Consider the following 6,810-nt stretch of genomic DNA (forward strand, 5'->3'; position numbering starts at 1 on the left):
TGTTAGAAAACAGCTTGGGGCCATGTTTACATACTGTCAACTCATGTCATTCACATACACTGCAGCAGGAAATAAACTGGAACACATTTAGTATGTTTACATTTAAAACTGTGAAATAGTCTAAATATTGTAGATTTGTGACATCACAAACGGACAGAAATCCTAACGGCTTGTGTCAAACGCTCAGTTTCTGAATACGGGCTGTGTGTATTTCTCCATGGATTGAGTGTTCTATTTCATCCTTACTGACCGCCAGAGGCAGTGCTTCAACACTGAATATCTTCGTCTCGCGCATGCGCAGGTCGAGTATTAATATCAACAAAGTCACGTGTGACCTCGGATGACCCTGGTTAGGTATAAGTTCCGGTGTCATCCACGAGATCAGTCCTATTTCATCTTCTCGCTTGCCAGTTTAACTACTGTGGTAGCATTAGCTAAAAGCTAAATTACCTATTTGAGCTCGTCGCCGGTAGCCTTGTGACCACCGGTCGGAGTTGCGGAGTTTCGCCCTCCAAAGGCTGCGACGAGCCGCCCATCAAACTGTGTTGTCCGCCGTTCGGTCCTCCGACGGCGGGTGCACCTATCCTGATCATCACCAGCGTGATAAGGACATCTTCCAATGTGTACATCACCCGGTGAGATCGATTTACATTGTTTTCTATAACAAGAACGTCTGTGCACAGTTAGCAGAGCGTTAGCTCATGCTAAACTAGTGAGATACTAACAAGAGCGTGTCCGCTCAGTGTTTACCGTTTGACAACGTGCTGTCAGGGAGGAGGCGTCCAGCTCTCCTCTCTGCTCTGTGTAGCACTATAACGAACATTGCTTACAGCTGAGTATAGTGGTAACATTACTGTATGCATTGTTTACTATAAACTTACTGCCTTCTTAACTAGCAGAGTGCTCTCGCTCAGGCTAATTTCGGCATTGTTTTCACAACGTTACCGCCTTCACAGTTAGCGGAGTGCTCTCGCTCAGGCTAACCTTGGCATTGATTACCACAACGTTACTGTCCTCGCATTAGCAGGGTGCTCTCGCTCAGGCTAATCGGGTAGACTAAGACATTGACAGTTACTGTACTAGTGAAAACAGTGTGCTCGCTCTCCTCTCACTACACAGACTGTTTCTTGCACGTTCTCCTCAGTTAGCAGAGTGCTCTCGCTCAGGCTAACCTTGGCATTGATTACCACAACGTTACTGTCCTCGCATTAGCAGAGTGCTCCCGCTCAGGCTAATCGGGTAGACTCAGACATTGACAGTTACTTTGCTAGTGAAGACAGTGTGCTCGCTCTCCTCTCACTACACAGGCTGTTTTTTCTGCACGTTCTCTCCAGTTAGCAGCGCGTTCTCGCGCAGGCTAACTCGGCGCGACACCAGCAACAGTTAAGTATATTGATAACAGTTACTGTGCTAGTGAAGACAGTGTGCTCGCTCTCCTCTCACTACACAGACTGTTTCCTGCACGTTCTCTTCAGTCAGCAGAGTGCTCTCGCTCAGACTGACTTCAGCAGCAACTGACGGGACAGAGTTTCTCCGTGGCTGTCACGATGCTCAACTCTCCAGGCTGCTACACCTGTATGGCTCCTCTTCAAACCTCCTGATGGGTTACGCTGTCCCCTCAGGGCAGCTGGCCCCAGCCCAAACTACCCGTTCCAAACGGCAGGCCACAGAGGCTGCGGGTGCGCCATCCAAGAAGCAGGCTAAGTCTGGCAAGCTGTCTTCTAAGGTGGATCTGCTTACGGCTGAGCTAGCCCAGATGAAGTCGCTCCTCCTGGCCCTCCACTCTAGTGCGGGTACGGAGGACGCAGGTACACCAACTCTGCCCATGGCTGAGTCATATTCGGAGGAAGATGCTGTCTCGATGGCGGCTTCGGCCACCCTCTTTAATGAATACAACGTGGAGGAGCCCTCCCATTCCTCTGGGCGCGGCTCCCGTTCCTCGGCCCATAGTTCTTCCGATGGGTATACGGCAGCCAGAATCGGCGCCTGCGAGCGCTTTCTTTAGGCGCGCGCCGGCCCCCACCACCTTTACTGTCCCTCCCTCCAAAGAGTATCTTAGGGAGTTACAGGCATGCTGGAGGGATACTAGGGCTTTCTCCCGTCTCCCGTCTGATGGCCGAACCCTGGCAGCCATGCAGGATGCGGCAAAAAATTGGCCTTGACCACATGCCAGCTATTGAGCCTGCCATTGCTTCTCTCATAGTCTCCCCTGACGAGGCTCTGAGACCAGAGGCAAGGTGCCCTCGACCCCAATGTCGGGTCACAGACAGGCTCCCGACGTTTCCTCCACCAGCCTCAGTGACGCGTCATTGCAGGCGTTTGCACTGATGTCGAGGGAACTTGGACGGCTGATGTCCATGCTGGTTCAGACTCGTCGCCAGGTTTGGCTGGCGCAGTCGCCCTTGTCTGAGACATGTCGGAGGACCCTCCGTACTGTCCCAGTAGAACCAGGGCACCTGTTCGGGACAGCTGCCCTACAGGTACTTGAGCGGACTGTCCAAGCTGACCAGACCAGGCAGTTCTCTGGTCTTCGAAAGGGCATGCCCCCCCCTGCCAGGCCGAGGGGCTCCATGTCTGCCCCCCGAGGCCGCTCCCGGCCACCGGCTCAGCCTAGTGGCCACCACGGACCTCAGCGCTCCACCGAGAGGCAGGTCCGCTACCGTGACAACCCCGCCCACTTGCCCTCCAGGCAACCTGGGCCGTGGAGCCTAACCGCCGCCCCCCCAGAGCCTTCAGAGGCCGGGGGGCCCGCTACTGAGACCCTAGGGCCGGCTGTCGGTTATTTCTCCCAGCAGCAGCTCAACTGCTGGGCAGCTCACACTTCAGACCCCTGGGTGGTGTCCACCCTAACCCGGGGGTACAAACTTCAATTCCGGCGCCGGCCCCCATCCTCCAGCCGGGTCATAATGAATGCTGAGCACAGCGGACACTCTTCGTGCTGTCACCAGGTGGGAATGGTTCACATCTGTCGACTTGAAGGAGGCTTATTTCCATGTTCCCATTGTACCTCACCACAGGAGGTTTCTTCGTTTTGTTTTCCAAAACCGTCAATTTCAGTTCAGGGTGCTTCCATTTGGACTCTCCCTGTCCCCCACGAGTATTCACCAGGTGTGTTGCGGCGGCCCTCTCGCCCCTGCAGTCACGCGGCAGGAAGATCCTGCCGTATCTAGACGATTGGCTGATCTGTGCGCCATCCCCGCTTCAGGCGGCCCGGGACACGGCCCTCCTTCTCTCCCACAGGACCCAGCTGGGTCTCAGGGTGAACTTGGGGAAGAGCTCTCTGAACCCCTCCCAGAGCATAACCTTTATTGGTATGGCTCTGGACACAGTCACTATGAGGGCTTGTCCGTCACTTCAGCGTGTGGACAACATCCTCCACCACCTTCACATCTTCCAAGGGGGCAGGTCGTTGCCCCACATTCTGTTTCTTCGCCTGCTGGGCAAACTGGCAGCTGCCTCAGCTGTCGTTCCCTTGGGCTTGCTTTCACTGCGCCCTCTGCAGAGATGGTTGAACAGCCTCCACTTGGACGCCAAGCGGCACAGGCACAAGAAGATAAAGGTGTCTCAACAGTGCTTTCTCGCTCTATCCCCATGGAGGGAGAGAGCGTACTTGGAAAAGGGCGTGCCCATGGGCTCCGTTCCATCCCGCAGAGAGACCGTCACAACAGATGCCTGCCTCTCTGGGTGGGGTGCAGTGTGGCAGAACAAGACTGCTCGGGGACAGTGGTCTGCTCTGGACCGCACAGAGCATGTCAATGTGCTGGAGCTACGTGCAGTGCACCTAGCGCTCAAGCACTTCCTGCCATACCTGAGAGGGAAACATGTGCTCGTCCGGTCGGACAACACCTCGACCGTTTTTTTATATAAACCACCAAGGGGGCACCAAATCTGCAAGGTTGCTGCAGACATCCCAGGCTCTCCTGACATGGGCAGCCTCTCGCCTGACCAGCCTACGGGCAATGTAATTGCCAGATTTCCTCTCCCGTCACAAACCCCCGCCGGGGGAGGGGCGCCTTCACCCACAGGTGGTGCACAAAATATGGAGTCTCTTCGGCAGAGCAGAGGTGGATCTCTTTGCCTCAGAGATGTCAACCCACTGCCTCCTCTGGTTCTCCTTGAGGGAGAAGACCAGCCCTCTAGGTCAAGATACTCTGGCTCACACGTGGCCAGAGAGTCTCCTCTATGCCTTCCCACCGTTCCCTCTGATCCTACCAACGCTTCTCAGAGTGTTTCAGCAGGGCCACAGACTTCTCCTGGTGGCCCCCTTCTGGCCAGCAAGGATAGGGTTCTCACTGCTGCACAGACTCTGCTGCGGGACGCCCTGGCGCCTCCCCAGCAGGACAGACCTCTTATCTCAGCTGGGGGGTCAGATCTGGCATCCCGACCCCAGCCGCCTTCAGCTGTGGGTTTGGCCGCTGGAGGGTCCGACCCAATGCTGACTGATTGCATAGAGCCCGTCAGAAAGACTATTCTGAATGCCAGAGCACCATCTACCCACCTGCAGTACGAGAACAGGTGGAAGTTGTTCTCTGAATGGTGTACAGTTCAGAAAGAGGACCCAGTACATTGCTCGGTGCCTACAATTCTGAAGTTTCTGCAGTCCCTCCTGGAAGGTGGCCGGTCTCCATCTACACTGAAGGTGTATGTGGCTGCTATTTCATCGCAGCACGATAGGGTCGATAATAACACTGTGGGGAGCAACAGGCTTGTGTCTCTCTTCTTAAAAGGGGCTCTGCGGCTGCGTCCCCCGAGCACTCCGAGGGCTCCCGCATGGGACCTGCCCCCGGTGCTGGACGCTCTATGCTTGCCTCCCTTTGAACCCTTAGTACAGGCAGAGCTGAGGTGGCTGTCGGCCAAAACTTCATTTCTCCTTGCCATCACTTCTGCAAAGCGTGTAGGCGAGCTACATGCCTTGTCAGTGAACAATTCACGTCTGAGGTGGAACTCAGATGGCTCAGGTGTCACTTTGTGGCCAAATACAGCGTTCCTCCCTAAGGTGCTGTCACGATCACATCACAATCAGCCTATTCGGCTTGCCCAGTTTCAACCCCCTAAAGGAGATGGGGAGGAGAGGGCAAGGCTGTTATGCCCAGTGCGGGCCCTTAGAGCCTATGTAGAAGCCACCGCATGCATACGGCGGTCAGAGCAACTCTTTATCTGTTACGGCGGTCCCAAGAAGGGCTGTGCGCTCTCAAAGCAGCGCCTGTCCCACTGGATCGTGGAAGTGATTTCCCACGCATACAAGGTGAATGACCGTTCTCCTCCATCCACAGTAAGGTGCCACTCTACCAGGAGTGTTTCCACATCATGGGCAACCCTGAGAGGGGTCCCCTTGGAGGACATATGTGCCGCGGCCTCAGGGACGTCACCGAGCACATTCTTCAGATATTATAGAGTCAATGTGGCCACCCCCCATCCACTGGGCGTGGTCCTTCAGCCGAGTTCCTCTGCTTCATCTTTATGGGGTATGTACTCGAGGATTCCTCGTGACTCTGTTGTTATAAGTCATCCAGTGTTGAAGCACTGCCTCTGGCGGTCAGTAAGGATGAAATAGAACGATAGTTACGAATGTAACTACGGTTCTATGAATCCTGGATGACCGCCAGAGTTCTTAGTCACTCAGAATCTCGTGATCCCGCGAGAAGATTCTGTAGGACTGATCTCGTGGATGACACCGGAACTTATACCTAACCATGGTCATCCGAGGTCACACGTGACTTTGTTGATATTAATACTCGACCTGCGCATGCGCGAGACGAAGATATTCAGTGTTGAAGCACTGCCTCTGGCGGTCATCCAGGATTCATAGAACCGTAGTTACATTCGTAACTATCGTTTTGATACTTTCACAGTATTTATATATCACTTAAACCTGCTTTATAATATAAAAGACATGAAAATCTCACTTTTTACAATATGGGACCTTTAAGTATATCTCGATCAAAAGATTAAGTACAAGTAGGCCTATAAGCTTGACTTTTCTGTATACTTGTCAGTATAAGCCAAGTATACTTAGATTTTTCTGTATACTTGATGTATAGGTGATAAGTGTACTTGCTTATTTTAAGTTTAAAAGAAGTATATTAATAGCACACTTGAATAAATGTTCTTTTGGGTAAGGGCTGACAAAGCCCGGTTTTACTTCTAACAGTTGGGCGGCTGTGGCTCAGAGGGTAGAGCAGGTTGTCCACCAATCGGAAGGTTGGGGGTTCGATCCCCGGCTGCTCCGGGTCACATGTCGATGAGTCTTTGAGCCATCGGTGTGTGAATGAGTATTTAGATAAGATCCTGATGGGCAAAGTTGGCACCTTAGCAGCCTCTGCCATAAGTGTATGAATGAATGGGTGAATGCTGACATGTAGTGTAAAGCGCTTTGAGTGGTTGGAAGACTAGAAAAGCACTATATAAGTCCAAATCCAACAGTTATGCTGTACAGCAGTAGTGGAAGAAGTACTCAGTGTAATATTACTATTATGTTACTGATTTCCATTACTTTATATATTGCGAGGTAGTTTAATCTATAATATATAATAATGTGTTAGTTGATTTATATTTTATATTATTAATCTGAATCTGTAAAGTAACTTAAGTTTTCAGATAAATGTAGTAAAAAGAACAATATTTACCTCTGAGACGTAGTGGAGTATTAGTATAAAGCAGCAGAAAATAGAAAGTCAAATAAAGTTCAAGTACTACAAAATTGTACATAAGTGCAGTACTTGAGTAAATGTACTTAGTTACACACCGCTGTACAGACTGTAATAGCCTACTGCATTAATTGAGAGGAAATTAATTTAATTAAGAGTTTTG

The sequence above is a fragment of the Sebastes fasciatus genome, chromosome 20 (assembly GCF_043250625.1).
Source record: "Sebastes fasciatus isolate fSebFas1 chromosome 20, fSebFas1.pri, whole genome shotgun sequence".
Classification (NCBI taxonomy): Eukaryota; Metazoa; Chordata; class Actinopteri; order Perciformes; family Sebastidae; genus Sebastes; species Sebastes fasciatus.